Source organism: Pongo abelii, chromosome 3 (assembly GCF_028885655.2).
Source record: "Pongo abelii isolate AG06213 chromosome 3, NHGRI_mPonAbe1-v2.0_pri, whole genome shotgun sequence".
Taxonomy (NCBI): Eukaryota; Metazoa; Chordata; class Mammalia; order Primates; family Hominidae; genus Pongo; species Pongo abelii.
In genome coordinates, this window is record NC_071988.2 from 145388950 (window position 1) to 145410684 (window position 21735).

Below are 21735 nucleotides of genomic sequence, written 5' to 3' on the forward strand. Positions count from 1 at the left end.
TAGGAAAATAAGATCTTGGTATCATAGTCTATTGATTATGTAGTTTAAATAACCCTAAATGTATTTTGTATGCTTTGATTAATAAATATTTTATTTAAATTTAATATTAAAGGAGCACATTTCTATTAAGCAATGCATATGTGTATCTAAGTAACTCTAAAGGTTTTTCAATTGTCTGATTTTTAAATAAATCTCTCTGCCTAACATTTATTAGTGAATTGCCAAATTATTTAAAGGTATTTTTCTTTTGTGGAATAAAATATACTTCTTAATATAAGCATATTGGTTTCTAAATTACTCAATATATTTACAATGATTTTGTAAATAATGCAGTAGTAAAAGATTTCCTTTTAATCTATTATTTTAAATATAGAATTAATATAATTGATTAGAATAAATATCATTGAGAGAGAACATTGTATCTTATGTATTTATTCAAAGGATGGTGTTGGGTAACACTAGATTTAAGAGCTTTTGTGTGAATTAAATAAAACCACACATATAGAAGTGTCTTGTAATTATGTAAACATTAAGTATTATGTTATTCTCATGAGTTACAGTGGGGAAGATGTATATAAACTTCATAGTATTCGTGGCATTTCTATAGTATAAGTTGTTTAATAGAAAATAACAAAGTAGGCATTGTACTTCTTAATCTTTAGGTAAATATACATTCCAGTTGCATGAACAGTCCTATGTAAAGGCTCAACAATCCGTTTACTTTTTAAATTAACAACCACTTCAATGGTTAATTGAGTATTTCTAAGCCAATAAATTACCCTTCAACATTACTGACTGGAAGCTTAGTTAGTATCCAAAACAAGCCTGGCATTAATGAACTCATTCTCCAACAAAAGGAAAAGGAAGCATCAAATCTGAACTTTGGATGTGTTGGGTCCTTATTCTAAACACATTAGTACACTGTATTTTCCCACTTAGAGAAGCTTTTGTACACTGAGCATGTGGCTGTTTAAATGCCCCAGCGGGACATCCAGAGGCTGCAAAAAAGGGAAAAATTATTTGGAACAATTTGCTTTCGTTCAAGGGCAACCATTTTACAGCTGGTTTATTGCTATTCTTGTGCTGTTTAAGCTGTCTTTCATGTCAAAAGTCCTTTCCTGCTTACAGATCATCAGGAAGCATTCTGCTGCGTGCTGTTTGCCTAAGTTCCTCCAGGGCTCCGGGCCTTTGATCACGGATACCATTTGCAATCTGGTTAAAAATAGGAGGCTGCTGAGATAAGCTTGGGTCCTGGCAGTGAGGAAAAGGCCCTTTCCTTTTTGTTTTTTTCTTTTTTTTAAACTTTGTTATTTTGCTTTTTAGCATGGGAACACATAATTGAAGCGAAGAGGAATAGTGCTTAGAAATTATAGCATGCTTAGAGGTGTAAAAAGTTTGTGTGAAAAAAGGTTATTGGTTATTAAAAAGTTCAGTTTTTTGAAACCAGTGTCATTATTGTAGTAAGTTAAAGTTTTGAACATAATGAGTACATTCTTTTCTTTGAGGTTGACACAAACAATATTTGCTCTCTTACATTTAAAATACACTACTGGTAGCACAGCTTTCAAGCTTGTACTCCTAAGGATGGCATTTAAACCAGAAGCGTATTTTTTTTTTTAGTGAGGAAAAATGTATTATTGTTGTTAGCAAACCTAATATAAAAGAACAATAATATATTTAATATTGCTATTAGATAACAAGCATTGTAAGGATAAAGTCAGAATAAAAGACTCATATTTTTTATAATTTTTTTTGCTTATCATTTTCTAGTGCTTTCTTAAATTTGTCAACTTATTGAAAACAAAAGCATGAAGATATACATGATTTTTAAATTATAGTTTCTTTCAGAATTTTGATTAATATGATTGTATCAATATTATGTTGTAGGAGGATGGTGACTTTCATTATTGTTTGCTTAAGCAACAAGTCAAATATACCACAAGCCAGGAAATTAGAGAATTAATTGGAAATGAAACATAACCTAGATGGTAAAATTGGATACTAGAATATCAACATGATACTCAACGTAGAATATGTACTGTGAAATAAAATGTACTAGAAGGGATCTTGGGAGTTTAATGAATTTTCCTACCAGTGGGTAAGATCATTTATTTGTTAATTTACTCAAATAAAGATCTGTGCAAAGCCAAAACCTGTAAAGTAAAGCAGAATAAAAGAGTGCCATTCGAGGCTAAAAACATGTTTACTGTATTGCCACATGCATTCTTGGCAGTTTGGGGTCCTGTGTATATTTTGGAGAGATAAAGAAGAATTAGCCAAAGGAAAGATTGTGGGAATAAATCTGTAGAATGGAGGGGACGTGAGGGATTAGAGATGAAGGAATCAGTTTATATGGATTTCAGCATGAAAGAGAGTTTAGAAAGAGAGTTCCTGAAGCTGCAATTGATGCAGTTATGCCGGGCTGGAACAACTTGGGATGGGAAGTGTGGTGGGGAGGCAGAGTGGACTGAACTAAGCTGGCTGGAAGTGAAGCCTGGGATGAAGTTTACAGTGCTAGGCAGGGTCGGATTATGGAAGAACATGTGCTGTGTACACTGAGTTGTATTAATTGTTATATATATATTTTTAATCAATAGTGTACTAACTTGTGCTGCTGAGTTTACTGAATTCATATTTTTAAAAACTCTAATTTGCCTAACTTTCAAAATAAAGCATCTAAAGCTTATTAAGCATATAGAACAGGAAACTTGGTAAGTTATTCTTGTGTTTGTGTTTAAATATTACCAAGTATATAATAGCTCACATTCCAGCAGACACAATACTGTGGCTTAGTCAGACCATGTTTTATATTACAAATAGTTTTACGTAAAATGAATGTTCCAATCTATGTCTCCAGAATGGAGACAGTCCTCTCTAAAAGGGGCTCCTTCATCCTGAAAACTAGCTCAGAGGTTTTTTTGAGCTTCCTGTCCTGTTTATCACTTCTTTGAGTGCCTTAACCTGCAGTATAGTTACCCTTGCCACACTGCAATATCATAAAATGAGCATCTTGTATCTCTGTCTCAAGGTGGTAATGGAGTTGAAATGTATATCAGGGAAAAGATCAGGATTTCATTGAAAAGATGGAATATACATTTTGCACTAATGTCTGAAAAATCAGCTTGCTCGTAAGTTATTAAAGGACCACAGGCGCAAGCAGTGCAATTTTTGCAATTCCCTTTCCTGATATATTCTAGCAAGGTCATTTGCCCCTAAGCCTCAGAAGGTTAACTGGATCTCATAATAAGTGAATGCACCCAATCACTCATGATTTGGGAAATTTTAAAATTGTTGTGGTTTAGGCATTAACATTGGAATATCAAATTTGACTTTCTTTTTATTGAGTGGAATTGTTCTAACTTGCTGGTTTTATGGCTTTTGTAATGAAAAGTATTAAAAAAGAACACTAAAGGCCAACTTAAATAAAAACTACCTGTGTTGCTCAAATAAGTTTTTTACCTACATGTCTAGCAAATAGATTTATGGAAATTTAAATCTGCTTTGAGCTCTTTGGGACAAGTGTAATAGTCCTAAATCAAGTATTCAACATGCACCAGAGGTGGTCACTGTGTGGTAATTTTGTTGGTCAATGGAGTGACTTTTACTAACAAGGAAGAAATAGGAAAAGCAGGGAGTCGAGAAGGCAAGGCTGGACACCATTGTGTGATTAAAGTAGAAAGTGTTTTTCTAATACAGTTCTGTGCCTTATTTGTCTCTCTTCTTTTTTTTTTTTTTTTTTTTTTTTACATCTTTTTGTTCTACAGTTTTGCTTTCTTTTTTCACCTGTTCTCTTTTGCTGAGATGTTAAGTTGTAGGCTCTATTCTGGGTTTAAGTTGATCGTACAAGTATCAGAGATAATGACATTTTGAATTTGTTAAAAAGCTTTTATCTGAAAATTGTCAGGGTATTTTTGTAAAACCAGCAGAAAACATGAGAGGGGCAATGAAAAAATATTTAGCCTTAAGACCCATAGATTTTTCTATTAGATCCATACAACTCAATAGAGAATGTCATGAAAATTCATCCATGAGTGAGAAAACTGGCTGCATGATATCTACCACGTAACTCCACATCAAGAGGGGCATCACCGTTTCATTCACTCTAGGCTCTCATTAAGTTCACTACACTAGAGTGAGAGACCTGCCTGTGCTCTTAAAACAAAGGGCAGGGGTCGGATGTGGTGGCTTACACCTATAATCCCAGCACTTTGGGAGGCCGAGGCGGGCGGATCACCTGTGGTCGGGAGTTCAAGAGCAGCCTGACCAACACGGAGAAACCCCATCTCTACTAAAAATACAAAATTAGCCAGGCATGGTGGCGCATGCCTATAATCCCAGCTACTTGGGATGCTGAGGCAGGAGAATCACTTGAACCCAGGAGGCAGAGGTTGCAGTCAGCCGAGAGTGTGCCATTGCACTTCAGCCTGGGCAACAAGAGCAAAACTTCGTCTCAAAACAAAAAAAGAAAAAAAGAAAAAGAAAGAGTGGTGAGCTTACCTAGATGACAGGTTGATAGGTGCAGCAAACCACCATGGCACATGTATACCTATGTAACAAACCTGCACGTTCAGCACATGTACTCCAGAACTTAAAAAAAAAAAAAAATGCTCTATGTATCTTTAATGTATTTACCTTGACTAATTTTATAGAATATCTTGTCTAAATACACTAGAACTATCAACTCCATATTTGTTATAGTGTAGTTAATATGTAATATCTCATCCATAAGTAAACATATTTAATATTTATTTTAAAACTCAACAAACATCATATATAATTTTACTTAATGGAGTAGCATATTATCTTCTCTAATGGCTTATCGATCAAGAAAAATTTATTTCAAAGAGGACCATTATACAGATATATCAGGAATTAGTGTTATCTTAGGTGGTATCTTCACAAGGAAGAGACATAAAGATATTTCTTATTATTGCAGCATATCTATATGTAAAAGCATGTTCTCTTAAGGGATCATATCTTTGGCAAAACGAAAGATATAAAAGGATTCTAAAAGTGGCTATGATATTCAATTCCACAGTACCAGAAGATTAATCTGCCATAATTTCTTTTGCTTTAATCACTATATGTCTTAGGTTTTCTCTTCTTTTTGGGTGCTCCCTTTCTTAATGGTAGTTGAATTCTCAGAGTTTAGCATATTGTACTTCTGGGGGAGTGGAGAGCTCTAGAGAAACTCAAATATTTTTTTTCCAAGATGTACATTTGTTTTATTCATAATTTGTCATGTTCCGGAATACAAAAAGTAATTATAATGATGGTTGAATTTAACAAAAAAATTTTAACTTCAACTTAAAACATGGACTGATTAATCTCATTCAATGGCAATATTCAATGCTTAAAGGAACATAAAAACAAACATGTACACAATTGTGCAGTTTTCGTAAGGGTTTATTTTATAACTGGTGGATAGCACATTTAACAGTTAAATACATTTAAATAATGTATGGGTGACTACACAATTGCAGCACTGGTAACTAGATAGATAACCAATTCAACTAAAAACCAGCTAATGAGTAACTGTCAATATTTAAAAAACAGCTCTTGTTTGAGTCATCTTTTGTTTTGAACACCTTCTTAGGGGGGCAAAAGCCTGCTGGTCACAATGGAAATATATTAAGGCCAAATCTTCTGATATCCATTCTCAGAGGCTACTTTCAGCTGGATTAAGTCTCTGCTTCTAGGGCAAGCACCAATTTGTGGCCTCCAGTATCAATGCTCTTCCTGTCTACCAAAGCAGACAATGTAAGCTTTACACTAGGCCTCAGAATCTGAGGGTAGCCTGCTCCAGTCAATAGAGAGTTGTTGACTTTTGCATTGAACAGTTTATTGTAAAGGATGAACAGCCAGATAAAGCAATACATAGGGTGAGGTCTGGAAAAGTCCTGAGCATGGGGGCGTCTGTCCCTGTGGAGTTGGTGTGCGCCACTCTCCCAGTATGTGGATGTGTTCTTGTTCACCTCCCTGGAAGCCCTGAACTGCTCAAATACTTCTAATAAGAAGCGTTACGCAGTAGTTTGGGGAGAGACCATTGGATCACCATTGGAAGGTGATCTCCCATTTAGGAGATGAACTTTCATACTGGAAAGGACTGGCCTTTCAGATATTTAATAGAGAGCTACATGAAACATTTATGATGGTCCTGAGACCTAGACCATCGGGGTAGTCACACCATTGAGGATAGGAACACTTCACACAGACTTCTAGATGTGAAACTTTGTATAACTTTGAGGAGGAGGCCCAGAATTTAAAATACCAAGATTTTATGAGTACACAGGCCCTGGGAATTGTAGGTACTCAAGATAGTTCTCTGAGGGAAAAGTCCATTGTGGCATTCATTCTCAAGGAGTCAGATCCCACTAAAAATAGGAATATATCAAACCCCAAAAATCTCAAATGAATCTCAGTCTTAAGGGAAGAGGATTGTGTAGGCAGATTTTCCCAGTGTGGGGAGAAACAGTACATAGAAGCTTTTCAGTCCAGAGCAGTTTTTATTTTTATTTTTGAAATCCCCATGTGAGAGGTACTGAGAAAGAGAAATATTTTGGTCTTTGCAAATTTAGGAGACTTTACAATTAAAAATCATAAGATAACAGTCAGAGATAGCTCATGAGGAAAACTGCTACAAATATTCAATGTACAAAATTCCTAAACATTAGGCATTCACAGATATCGGAGAGTTCATGTAGGAGAGAAACCTTATAAATGTGATGAAACTTCATCTAGGACTAAATGACACATTTGTGCACGTTGGAGCATGTTGCCCCTTCCTCTGAGCAGACATAGCCTTGCACCAGGGCTTCTGGCTTGGTGAGCAGAGGATCACCTCATATTTTCCCCTTGTTCAGTGTATTGCTAGTGCAATCCTATCAGTCGCCCTTATTGTACTGAGTTTCCTGGCAGTTAGCAGGCCTGATGATATTCTACCTGGTTTTGTTAGTATTTTTTGAAAGCATACTGCATGTATCTTTTGGATTCATAAGCAATATATCAAAGTGATAGATTGGGGTGATTATTTTCACTTTGGAAGTTTATTTGCTTTACAAAAGAGTATAGGATGATTTATTTAAAAATCATTTCTTCTATGATTTAATTTATGAAAGATTAAGAATGCATCTAATAGTTAAAATAAATTTCACTCTTAAAATTTTTTGTTGTAAGTCAAGCAAAAATTATACAGATGGTGAGTCTTTGCAACATAATTATCTCCCCTAATCAGAATGATTACAATATGGAATGTCTACTCTTTTTTTTCTTAGTTTAAGGAAGTTTCAGACATACTTACACACAAATATTTATGGTAGATTGTATTATTGTTCTAAATTATTTGCTCACTCCTTACCCCTGAGAAGACAACGCATTCTTACACTGTTGATTTCAGGCTTGGTGTTGTGACCTGCTTAAACCAAGAGATATGCCACATCTGAGCAGTTCTTTTCCTTGTGGCCCCTGCCATGAGAGCAGCGTGTACAAGGTGGATGCTGCTGCTTTAGCATGGATCCTGGGATGAGAAGACTCAGGGAGCAGGCTCTGCCAACCCGCAGTCTGCAGCAGAGCCGCAGCCAGCAGTAGTCCTCATTCAACAGGAGGTGGAAAAAACTGCTCGTCATCCTTAGCTCTGAGATTTGGGGGTTGTTTGTTATCACAGAAGATACTGTCTCATAGAAGTTTTTAATATGACTGCTACTACAACAACTATTGCTATAATGTTTACAGCAATCATTGCTACTTTACATTCCAAAAGTATTATTGCCTGCAAGCTGCTATCAAATAGATGATCTTGTTGGAAACTCACAGCTACAAGGGCAGGTGAGGAAGCTGAAGTAATGAGTAAGAGAAGTTAATGAATTATCCCAAGGTCAAAGTACTAGAAACTAGAAGGAGAGGATTTGAACTCAGATTTTCTTATTTCAAGTTGTCGTTTTTCTGGACCTTAGTTTACTAGTCTCCAATACATTTTACAGATTTCTCAAGTCATCTTAAGTGTAGCATGCGATCTCAATTGTCCATCACTTCACCTATAGAGACCCTGTCTCTATAGGTACTTCATTATACAATTCCCTCACTGGCATTTCCAAGGCCTTCTAGTAGGCTCAAGGGAAAGATGAAAATCCTTAACATGTTTGACACAATTCTGACTTGTGTAAGTTCTGCACATCTCCCAAGCCTCAAATTCCTCCTTAGTTGCCTCCTGGATTGCTCTCTGGCCTCCAGCTGTACTAACGTTTTTTGGAAGCCCATGGGGAAGTCATGCCTTTTTCAGCCACAGGACTTTGTGCGTATAATAATTTTTTTCTGCCAAAATGTCACCTCTGTACCCTAAATTCTTACCATGTACCATCCTTGTTCTCCTCACCATCTATTCTGGATCTCTACTCAATAGTCAATGGGCGGGAGACCTCCCCTGACTTTCTGATCAAGTCAATCCCCATACTTAAAGGGCATTCACCTCTGCCTCAGTGGTGGTTAATGTGGTTCTCTTTGTGTAATGTCTCTTTTTCCTTTATTATTCTATTTATAATTGCTTGTTTATTCATTTTGCTCACCCTAGTACCTAGCACACTGCCTGCTACATAGGAGGTATTCCGCAAACATTTCTTAAATCTCTGAATACTCAGATATAATGCTGAATGCTAAATATTCAGCTGCAGTGCTGTAGCTGAGCTGTCAGAAATGGGGTAGAAGTGTCTTGAGTTTTGATAAGGAGAGGGATCTGCTTGTTACATGAACTGGAAATAGTGATGAGATGGAAATTTGGTGTGAAGAAGCCAAGAGGTCATTTGTGGTCATTGTAACATCACCAGGTAATGATCAGAGAGGCAATAGAGAGCATCCCTCAGTGGCTGTGTCTACACAAGACTCACCACTTTGAAGAAGCACATGCCAAGAACTCACATCCCGTTAGTGGCTTAAGTCTTTGAACTTTCTTTCCAGTTTCATAAAAGTTTTGTTTACAGACTTGACCAGCAGTAAAGCTAAGACGTTTGCATGTGTTTTACCAGCCCTATCATTTTAGTAGGCCTTGATTTCTGGAAGATTATTTTTCTCTGCAGATTTTATTCTTTTTTCCCCTTTGTTTTAATAAATAGCATCTTTCAGGCCAAGTAGAAAAGAGGATGAAGTATATCCTGCAAATCTAAGGATGGCACAATGGCAACCACTGTTATGGAGCACTAACTGCTTTCTTGTATTATTGTTTAGTTATGAGGGCAACCTAGGTTTTTCATGTCTATATTTTCAAATGTCTTTTCATTTTCTATCCTTTTATTTTTAGTAGAGATCTGTTAAGAATTTTCACTCTCTTTCATTGGGCTGCTTTTCAATCTTATTTCACAGGTAGCAATATTAGATTTCTACTAAAAAATAAAAACTAAAAAATGCAAGTTTTCTGACAAATTTAGGCATGTGTGGGGGTATTGGACTTAGGCTTTTAAGAATAGTAGGTTAGTTTATGATGACAAAAAGAGAGAAGTGGTACAGGAATAGAGAAAAGTAGCAATTGTTTGCCTGCAAGGATCCAATTTGAGAAGACGAGAGTGGCATGAATATAGTAGGTGCTGCAATCTAGTGTTTAAGTTAATGATGGACCACATATATGATGGTGGTTTCTTAAGATTATAATGGAGCTGAAAAATTCCTATCACCTATTGATGGTGTAGGCATCATAACATCATAACGTTGCACATAACCTTTTCTATGCTTAGATATGTTTAGACACACAAATGCTTGCCATTATGTTACAATTGCCTACAGTGTTCAGTACAGCAACATGCCGTACAGGTTTGTAGCCTAGGAGCAATAGGCTATACCATATAGCCTAGGTGGGTAGTAGGCTGTACCATCAGATTTTTGTAAGTACACTCTATGATGTTCACACAAGAACAAAATCACTGAATGACATATTTCTTACAACATATTCCTGTGGCTAAGCAACATATGACAGTAATGATGTGGTCAGGGCGCAATGGACCATGAACAGGAACACCCAAGCGATGGGCTAGCCTGGAAAATATCTCAATGTGAGCTACAGGGAAAGATAAGACCTCATCGCATTGCTAGGGTGACTGCATCAGGATGTGCTCAAATCCCAATATACACGTAAATTTCCCAACCTGGATCCTCCGTTTCAGTCTAGAGTATACTCAAGTCATCTCTGATGTAGGTGTTGCTGCATGGCCCAGAGCCCCATAATTTCTTTAATTGTATAAAGGTTCCCAGTCTTTGGGGAGTTTGTGGTCTGGTTAAGAAGACTTAAACTTTTTCTTTTAAAAATGACACACAAACTGATATAGTTTGGATATTTGTCCCTCCCAAATCCCATGTTGAATTGTCATCCCCAGTGCTGGAAGTGGGGCTGGGTGGGAGGTGTTTGGGTCATGGGAGAGGATACCTCATGGCTTGGTCCTATTTTCGTGATAGTGCGTGGGTTCTTGGAAGATCTAGTTGTTAGAAGTGTGTGGCACCTCCCCCTTCACTCTTTCTCTCACTTGTTCCTGCTTTCGCCATGTGATGTGCGGGCCCCCTGCTGTGCCTTCTGCCATGACTGTAAGCTACCTTAGACCTTGCTAGAAGCCAAGCAGATGCCAGCACCATACTTCCTGTAAAGGCTGCAAAACCATGAGCCAGTTAAATCTCTTTTCTTTATAAATTACCCAGCCACAGGCATTTCTTTATAGCAATGCAAGAATGACCTAATACGCATACCTTCTTTGCTTCCATGATATCTACAAAAGGTTACATCTAGTTAGCTGAATACAGTCTAGAAACAATCCTACAGCTGCCAAAATACGTGATGGCACAGGCTTAGTTATGTAAAATAATAAGATTTGCTGATGTTTGCTATCAGTTGCCATTAGTCCAAGTAAGTTCTTCTGTTTGGTCTCTGAATCAACACAGTAACAAAAGGTGATTCCATGACTCATTCTGTCACCAAGTGGCAATGTCCCTGATCTGTCTTCCCTTTGCTTGGCCATGCCTATTTTCGGATCTTCTGGCAGAAGTCTAATACGTATATTCCAAAACTTTTAATTTTTTATCTTCTGTCTTCAATTTGCTCTATCACTTTTCATCTTTGATCTTTTCACAGTTCCTTTATCTCTTTATTCTGTTCTCCTTTTCTCTACCATTCTTCATATAATTTACCCATCTTCGCCATCAGTTTCCTGGTCATCCTCAGCCAGGATGTGAGGGTACTTCCTTACAACATATTCTTCATTGTAACGTAAAATGTTACAGCAATTCAACAAAATTCATATATTTTTCTTTACTTAAAAATACTTATGACATTACACTTACTTTTTTATATGAGTAGGTCTGTCCTCTGTGATGTCTTCTCATCTTGCTTAGGAGTTTATCATAGAGATTTTTCCTATGCCTAAATACCACAGAACCTAGGCCTTTACATGTGGGAATAATAAGAAACACCTTCTGTGTAACAGCTTCATTTCTGAATAGGGACCAAAGGTGTCCCAGGCTGGAATCCTTATATAATTTTCTTATAAATATAGAAAAATGATAATTTAAATAGGATTTTCATCATTATAGGTTCTGGGTGTATCTGCAATGCCAGTGCCAAATGGTTTCATTTCTCTCTTTTTCTATGTAGCTTCCATTGAATTATTCTGATGTCCTCTGAAAAATCAGAAAAAACAATTTTTCTCTGTTTCTGGCAACGAAGAAGAAGAAAGATTCTTTAGGAATATTTCCTACTGTCCCCTTTTCTCTTTGATACCAAAGGAATGGGATGATTACTTCATTAATTATAATATGGAATTATATAACCAAGTAAAATGATTGTATATGATCCAGCAATTTCATTTCTGGACATATACCTAAATGAAATAAAAGCAGGAATTTAAAGAGATACTCTACATCAATATTCATAGCAGCATTTTTCACAACAGCAAAAAGGTGGAAGCAACCTAAGTGTCCACTGAAGGTTGAATGAATATACCAAATGTGGTTTGTACACACAATGGAATATTACTCAGCCTTGAAAAGGAAGAAAATTCTGACACATGCCACAACATGGATAAAACTTGACATTATGCAAAGTGAAATAAGCCCATCATGAAAGGAGAAAAATACTCTATGATTCCACTTATATGAGGTACCTAGAAATCAAATTCATAGCAACAGAAAGTAGATGGTGGTTGCCAAGGCCTAGAGGAAGGGGTGAATAGGAAATTATTGTTTAGTGTGTACAGAGTTTCTGTTGGGCAAGATGAAAATAGTTCAGTGGTGGTGATGATTGCACAACAATGTGAATGTACTTAATGCCACTTAATGGTACACTTAAAAAGGGTTCAAAAAGTAAATGTTATGTTATGCATATTTTATCACGATTAAAACAATAATAATTTTAGATTGCACCTCTAACGCGTGAAACTAATTGTAAGTTGCCTACTTTGTGCCAGATAGTGCACTGGGTACTTTACGTACATTATTCCTGATAAATATGATTCTCATTTGATAAGTGAGGAAACAGAAGTACATAGAAGCAGCCAGGCATGGTGGCTCATGTCTAATCCCAGCACTTTGGGAGGCCGAGGTGGGTGCATCACATGAGGTTAGGAGCTTGAGACCAGCCTGGCCAACATGATGAAACTCCATCTCTACTAAAAATACAAAAATTAGCTGGATGTGGTGCCACATGCCTGTAATCCCAGCTACTTGGGAGGCTGAGACAGGAGAATCACTTGAACCTGGGAGGCGGAGGTTGCAGTGAGCTGAGATCATGTCACTGCACTCCAGCCTGAGTGACAGAGCAAGACTCCATCTCAAAAAAAAAAAAAAAGAAGTAAATAGAGGCTAAAATGCTTTCATGAAGTTAAGCAATTCAGCAGCAGAAATGTGATCTGAATCCAGGTCTGTGTAGTCTCTCCATTAACCCACATCTCTGCTCTGCTGCTACTCATGGGGAACTCACATATGTGTGCAGGCATGCATATATGTTTCTGTATTTTTCTCTATATGTTTTATTCCCTAGCTTATAATTGATTTTGTTAGTTACTATAAATACAAATGTTGAGGATAACCACTTAATTAATATCACAAAGTTAATCCACATAATTGCCTTATAGTATGTGGCATGTACCAATTCTCATTGCCAAACGAATCTGTGAGGAAGAACTGCCCAAATAAAAACAGCTTTATTGGATGCCTCGGGAAGCAGGGAATTAGAGTGATTGCTTAGGCTTCAGGCTTTGCAATTACAACCTGACATTTTGGTAACAGCAATTTAAAATTTAAGTTCCAAAAAGGCTTAAGACCAAGTCTGTCATTTGACACTTTTTTCCCCCCACATTTTTGGGAAAAGAATGAATTACTTAGAAATGGACCTTGTGGAACTGCTAGAAATTTTTTCTGAGTGTTTTTGGTCTCTGAAATGAGCTTACGTAATGTGTGTTCATTGTGTAAAAGAAGCAATCTGTCTGGTATAGACAGGACTTGGATCCCCATGGTAAACAAAATTGCCTCAGCCTTGCTGGAGCATGTATTTTCTAAGTAGTGGGCACAGAGGCAGTGTAATTGGCTACCTCCTGGTTGTAAGTATAGGTATGTTAAATGTGGGCCTGAGGGGAACCTCCATTTTGGGTTGTAGTTTATTATTAGGTGAGGAAATTACCGGACACCTCCAGCTGCCATTAATCAGCCACAGAGTCAGACTGGAGCCAAGGGAGAAGCCTGTGGGTGGATTCTGCCCAGTGCTGTGGAAATACAAGAAGACAGAGACAAATGTTTTCCAGCCTAGCAGCTCTAAACTCTGCCCTTTCACAGTCCTTAACATGCATGTTCAAATTGATTTAGTCCATTTACCCCCTCAACCTAACCATCTATTTTCCTTGAAGACTGACAGTTTTATGTGTTGCTACCATGTTATTATGTGTTGCTGCTCTGCCGGTAGCTATAGTATTTCAGAAACATTTACTTCCAGACATAAAGGATGAATGAGGAGTGGGGGGAGTGTAGAGAAAGGGAGGTGAGGTTGAGTCATTTTAATTCCTTTTTTATAGGGTGCAAAACATGCCCATCGTGGCACTGACTTTCTCTCTCTCTCTCGTTTTTTTCTTTATTCCTTTTCTCTGTCAATGATTTCCATGAAAAAACCTTGAATAACATTTCCCACTTGAGAAACGCATCTGTCAGGTGATGTCAACGCCTGGCTTACTCCTCTTCCTGTTGGGTTGCAAACACGGCCTTCTCTCATGGTCCTGGAATGCTGACATGGTCGGGCAGCCAGAGCCTAACACAGGTAGGGTCAAGCTGAAAACATGGGCAAGCCCTGCTGTCGTCAGCCTGGCTTTGGAGGGAATGGGAAGAGTCTAGACACAATTTATTGTCTTTGCTGTTATGTAAATTCAGAAAAGGGAAACGGTGGAGGTAAAAGCAAGACCGCAAATAGCCTCTTGTCAGCTGCAGGGACGTCAGTCAAGACATTCCAAGTATTTGTCCAGTGAGAGATATTTGCCTCAGGGTAAGTGGGGATTCAAATCTGACCCCCACCCTCAACATTTTTGGAACTAGATGAAAGTGCCTTATCTGAACATGTAAGAATATTTCTGGCACTGAAGGCCAAAGACTAAAACTCTGAGTTAAAATAAATACTCAGAGAAGGAAAGGAAACAGTGAGGTGAAAGGTTTGATCAGATATGAACCTCTGAACTCACTGACTACCATACCGTTGTTTTATTCTATCCGGTTTTCATGTACGAATCTATGCAAAGGCAAACAGAGAGACTCTCCTTTTACTTCTCCTGCTTTTGTGTGGACAAGTAGAAAATGAAAATTCTATTGATTTATGCTACACAAATAAAAATAAAACACAGAAAATAAAATAAGGCAATTTGAAGTGTGTAACCAGATATGAGAATTTTCTGTTATTTCCTGTGGATCAGGTCTCAATTATGCACAGAATCTGATTCTATTGAGTAGTCATGATGATTACCTAGTAATAGAAAAAGGTTTTAAAATAGTACCTTGAGAGCAAATTATTTTATAATGAAATAGAATCTGAGGAACATTGAATGAGACAGACATGCTTATATGGACATACACACACATAAACCTATGTATGTAATTTCTTTAAGGAAAAAACTTTATAACTCTAGCATAAATTAAACTTATGGTTCAGGGTTGTAGTCACCCAGTGACTTTCAACATGGGTCCACTTTGGGCTGCTGGAGGTTTCTGGGAGGAGTCCTTGAGTGGGTGTTGAGAGGGTGTTTGTGGTGATCTTTACATCATCATCATTTAGATGACAGTCCTCGTTTTCCCCGCAGTTCTCAGGGTTTGCATGGTTGACTGTTCCTAATCAGAGGTCACCTCAGCGATGCACTGAGTTCCTCTGAAGCAGGGCACCCATATGCCCCTAGGGAAATGAAGCATGTGGCTCCTTCAGCCATTCAGTCTCCGTTTGATGACTGTGGAATGACTGAGAAAGCCTCACAGACATTCACAGGCTTTTCTTCACCCTTGTGCTCAAGCACTGTTGTTGGTTTGGTGCTGGGAGCTTTGATGCAGACTGCCTTGCAAGGTCGAGGGTGGCCAAATGAATTACCCGTATTGCTTTCCGCAACAACTGAATTTTCTTTGATGGGATTCCATGAGAACACCATTTGACAACACAAACCTCGTTCAGTTTGAAGAGCTGATGGATTGTAAAACTACTATAGGGAATCTTTTCCTCTTACAATGAACTTTAACAGTTACTTAAAATATCTTTTTAAAGGGCATGGGAGCATGTGTCCATAAAGTACTTAATCATTTAGAAAGTTACCTTTGTTTCTGGCACTGTAATACAGAAGCTTTCGACACTATTGGCAAGTGGGAGATTGTCTGACTGTTTGTTCTGAATCCAAAATTGGGATATATGTTGTAAAACATTATGACCGTCTTTATGGGAACCACAGAACAGTCTGTTTAAAATTGAGAATTTTTCAGAAAATTGGAACTAACGATTGCCACAGTAATAGCTTAAATAATTAATATTTTGGCATCCTTCAGTCATATTTTACCTTTATAAAACTTTTCCCTAACAAAGTATGATAAAAATTAACCAGTAAAAGCATTTCTATTTGAATTATCTAAGGAATTCTCTCAAGAGTCAGAGAGGAATCTAGATAGAGAAAGCACTCGTGATAAAATTGGTTGCCTTAACCTGCCACTTTCTTCATGCTGGCAGAAAGTTAGTAACCCAGTATGGCTTTCTGATGCAGAAACGCAGCTTGAGAATGATTAGCAAGGTATGAACAACCTGTAATTAAAGACTTAGAAATTTTCTGTATTGTCTTTATCTTTTAAATAAGCATACCTCTTCAACTGTAAATGAAACCTCTCAGTGACAGTTTTTATCTGAATAAAATTCAGTATTTGATAACTGTTTTTAAACATGCAAGTTTTGGTGTACAATAAATAATGACTTTTTTTCCAGCTATGGCCCTGTTATGAAGTATTCCTTAAAAAGACCTGAATCCATAAAAAATATGAGATGGTAATAAGTGACCATAGTTTGTACTAAATAAGGATTTATGCTTCACAGGGAAGATGAAAAGTAATAAAAGAGGCAGACTAAATCTTATTCCAAAGTGTAAATTGTCATAGTAAATAAAGCTCATCTCTTATATTCTTTCTGCCATATCATATTCATGGAAAGGGCCAGTCTTTTGCCTTTTCTCCTTTTCTGTAATTCTGCAGGACACTATTAGATATAACATATTGGATTATATATATATACATATATATATATGTATATATATATATATATAAAACTGCTACTTTTGACCAAAGGAAATGGCCCTGGTCATCCTTTAGGTTCAGTGAATTCAGGGAGCTAATTGTAAGGTCAGGGTGTGTACTTTGACCCCCTAAGGGGGACGCCCTTTTAGTTGTACAGCAGTATACTTCATCGTGGTAATACGGCATTACAGCATAGAAACAAAAGAAAGGGGATCAGGATGAAGACGCCACAGAGAAAGGACACACAATCACCTGGATACTTAATTCTTTTTAGTTAAATACTTGTGATTGAGTTATGTTTAGGCTACAAGAGGAGGCAAATGAGTTTGGAAGACTCAGTACAGACACCCATTACCAGTTTTGTCAAACAGTGTCTGAGGTAGCATCAACACACTGGAAGAATACAGGTTACTTTCCAGAATTCTAGAAAATACAATCCAGTTAGAATAAGTAGCAGTGATTTCTTTTAGCTGGTTTGTAATCTTAAATCGTTCTACTCCACATACTTCAACACGGGGGTTGGACAAATACTAGAGCTGGCCACCATCATTTCATCTCATCATTTTGTTCAAACTATAGATAATTTTATTCCATATTCATTTTTATTTTTAATCAGAGCGTACCTGCCTTTCTACTCCCATTAATGGCAGAAGCCACAATTACTTTTGCGCAGACTTCATAGATATTTGTTCTTAGGGTACTTTGGTAAAATTCAGGAGCCTGGAAAGTAAACAGAGCATTTTGTTGTTGGACAAAAGGGAAACAGCAGAAGTGCTATGACAATCATGTGTCCAAGTTGCCTTGCACTACAGGTGTACATACTGTTCCAGGGCATTTAAAAATACAGAGAAAATTTCACCTAGAAATTTGCATTTTGATTTGAACTTCTCCTTGTGGGTGATCATCGAATTTACCCAAGAAATTTAAAATACTACATGGTTTTTCTTAATTATGTCTGTGACTAGACTTCATTTCTCTCTCCCAATTCTGATATTTTATTATTTTGTGATTAAAGACACTGGATCTAGCTGCTTGCTGTGTAAGGAGCACAATGCCTAAAGAATAAGTAACATTCTCCTTACTCCTGTTCCTATTCTATTTTTTGATGACTGGTGAATTTCATAGAACTTAGCCCCATGTATGTTAAAGACAGTTTCAGAAATTTTGTGAACCTTTTAATAAGTTATTACCTTGGTGCTCAACTTTGATTTAGTGATCATTATATTAATTAATGCTTTCAAAACTGCTGAGTTTTGGTTAAGTCTAGATTATAACAGCTTGAATTATGACATGTTTTATCTTATATTTTAGTTATCAAAACCATACTGGATTAGCCCTCAGGAAATCTGGCCAGTTTTCATGATTAATTGACTCAGCCTTGTAATGCATAATTCAGTCGCACAGCTGTGTAGTCTGGTGTGTTCTCTGAGGGATGTAGTTTTACTTGTAGGTTTACATCCAGAAAATCTACTCCAATAAGTTTGATTTATACCCCAGAAACATAAAAATTTGCATACTGATTTAACATAAATCCAAGTTATATACTTTTTAATAAACACTGAATATATTTTTTCTTAAAACTCACATGCCAAGTTTTAAAGAAAGGTAGAAAATTTTGTGAAAGTTTTTTCACCTCATTCTAGTAATGGGTCCCTCATTTAGAAAAATCTTGTTTTTTTTCTGGTTATAGTTCCAATAAAAATGTTTTTTAGTAGTAATTTAAAATAGGTGTTGAATTTTTTATTATGAAGAGGCTATTGGGCATAGTGGCTAAGAATATGAGTATTGAAATCATAGACTGGAAGTATTCCTTTTCTGTTTTCAAAATTGTGGAATGCCATTAACAATTATATTGCCGTTAACCAATATATGCGAATGTATGCTTTCTTTCATCCCCATCTGTGATTGAGATAAGGACAACAGGGAAATGTAGAAATCCACCTAGTATGGATTCAATCCCCAATGAAGTTATAGTCCTGGTTACACTTAGGAAAGGTAGGATTCCATGGACCTTATTAAAATGACACCTCTTAGCCGTGAACAGCTCCAGGCATTGTATAAACTGTAAAAGTCCTGCAGTGATATCATTTCAATGTAGAGAATATCTCATTCACAGTCATTGACATAAAATATCTACATCAAACTTTAGCAATGTGTAGTTTTGAAGGTCTTAGGAGGGAGGCAAGAGAGTTTTTCTGAATGTTTGAAAAATAATTGTTTTAGGCAGAATGTTTAGAAAATGAATTTTTACTTTGGTTGTGCTTACCTTTGAGGAAGTTCAGAAATTTCAACTTAAGCAGTGGAAGAAATTCAATTTCAGGTGAGCCTTTTTTTTTTTTTTTTTTAATTTCTTCTTTTAAAAGACTTAAGCAGTGGAAGAAATTCGATTTCAAGTAAGCATTTTTTTTAACTTCTTCTTTTAAAGGATTGGTGGCATAGACATACCCTTCTTAACCAGAGGTTCATTTCAAAGACTGTGTTGAACACAGTGGGCAAGCTAGTTGATATGCCTGTAATCCCAGCACTTTGGGAGGCCAAGGCGAGTGGATCACTTGAGGTCAGGAGTTCGTGACCAGCCTGGCCAACAGGGTAAAACCACGTCTCTACTAAAAATACAAAAAAATTAGCCAGGCGTGGTGGCGTGCACCTGTAATCCCAGCTACTCCAGAGGCTGAGGTATAAGAATCCCTTGAACCTGGGAGGTGCAGGTTGCAGTGAGCTAAGATCGTGCCACTGCACTCCAGCCTGGGCGACAGATCAAGACCTTGTCTCAAAAAAAAAAAAAATTCCTAACATTTTACTTCCACTTGACTGTGATTTTCATGGCCGTTGTCATTATTCCTAATTGTCAAAAATATTAAATAGAGATGAAGATGAAATTAATACTCTATTTTTATTCTTTATTAAAATGTTTAAATGATTATTTGATGGAGATAAATTTGTATAACTTAAATGTCAAGTATTCTTTTTATGATTTTATGTACATGCTTACTATTACATAATCCAATTTTGTGAATAGGAACAAGGTAAGTTTGTTGTATAAATACCAAGTAATGATTATATTAAATACTTATTTTTTATGCATTTAACAATATTATGAACTGATAGCTAAAATCTGAATATCGTGTGCTTAGGATAGTCTTTAAGGGTCACGATATCATTAGAATACAATCTTTGACCTATACAGTATAGCTAAATTTTGACAATACTTCAAAATTTTTAGGCAGTTTAATTTATGGATTCGTGGTTGTTATATTTATCTAGTATGATTTTAAAATATAGATAATTTACTAAAGCATATTTGATAATGTAAAGTAAACTCTATTTCAAGCAATTTGGTCTCTACTTTCTGTTTCCCCAAATAGTCTAAGACAGAAGAAAACTGCAGAAGATTGCTACCCATTCAAGTAGAAAAACTCAAGCTGGAAAATTAACAGCACAGCTGGAAAGGCTAATGAACTTAGCATTTAAAAATGCTTGTAGAGCCACGGGATCTACCCCTCAATCCCAGAGGTAGCTGTTTTTTGACATAATCAACCCAATCATGAAACTTCAGAACCATTTAAATATCACAGTGGTGAAATAGATTTGTTTGTACCACAACCTTCACAATTTTTCTCACGATTGTCTTTCACCACCCATCATTTGCTCCTGACAAAGTGCCATTTCTTATTTTCTCTTTAAATAGACAAGTGGCAAATTGACCAGCAAGGTAGCTGGCCAGGGTTAGAACTCTGTTATTGAATTCCTATGGTGGGAGTGAAAACAAAAATACTGATGGATACCCATGTTATGCCTACAATTAACAGAGTAAACATCTTAATAGGCATAGAAGACACAAACAGATGTTCTAATTGCATGTCTGTGAGAAACTGATGTTTACTAGTTCCACTCTGGCTTGGCCTTTGAGACTTCAGGAAGTTTCTCTCCCAGTGGGGATTTCAGTGATTTATTGATTTCAGTACAATGAATATTTCAGAAACTCGCAGGACTTTTAAGAGGTTAAATACATCCTTACAAAGGTTAGCATTATTCACTCTTGAAGGGAATGCTTACTCTACTTTAACCAGGGTAGCTATGGCCACATTTGCCACATTCTTGCCTAAGTGGGAGAGAAGATGGATGGGGTAATGGAAGGGACTTTCTAATAGAAAATGTAGAAATAAAACATTGGCACAGAATTTTCTTTTCTTTTCTTTTCTTTTTTTTGCCTTGAGCTGAACAAAAAATGAGGGAGGTATAAATAACAGCAAACTCCTAAACATTCCTGTTTGAAACACTGAGTAGTCTTGTTCCAAACAGTAAAGATATTTTTTGGCTCATATTTGAAATACTCAGGACCAAATAAAAATAATAATGCTTGGAAACTTGGAAGTTTTTTAAATGCTTAAGAAATGCTTAATTTATCACTCACATTCTGTATTGGTTTTCCAAGTTCATTCTCTTGTAATTATTGTTTTTTTTTTTTTTTTTTTTTCCCCAGAAAGCACCTAAAAAGTAACGGATGGGTACTTAGTACTCTTATGCTTTTTTCTTCTTAGTCACACTCATGGATATTGATAAACTGATGTGTTCTCATTGGTATTAATAATGATACTCAATCTTTATCCAAAATGTACTTCATACCAGGTACTGTGTAAGTGCTTTAAACAAGTCATCTCAATAAAATAATATCATTATGTAAGATAAACAGGTATGAAATTATTTACAGACTATTTTGTAATAAACATAGACAGTATTTTACCTTAGCTACTCTTTCAAATTGTGCTCGATTATTGGTTATTTGCAATAAGGTTTGGCTAACTTTTTTCTTCTTAAGATTAAAAATAAATAGTAGATAAGAATTTTGTGGTTGGCCAGGCCTCCCTGCTTGTGTATTTTATGGCTCTAGGCCAGCACTGTTGAATACAGTAGCTGCTGGCTAGGGGCAGCCGTTGAATGCCTGAAGCATAGTTGGTCTGAATTAAAGATTTAAATATTTTC

General features: G+C 36.5%; 1 long non-coding RNA gene across 1 annotated transcript in view; it reads left to right on the forward strand.

Annotated features, from left to right (window-relative positions):
* Positions 1-21126, forward strand: part of LOC134761297 (uncharacterized) — a 420137-nt gene extending 399011 nt beyond the window's left edge. The window contains exon 11 of the long non-coding RNA XR_010139778.1: positions 20118-21126. This is a non-coding gene — a long non-coding RNA (uncharacterized LOC134761297). The remainder of the gene's footprint in view (positions 1-20117) is intronic.
* The last annotated feature ends 609 nt before the right edge of the window (positions 21127-21735 follow it).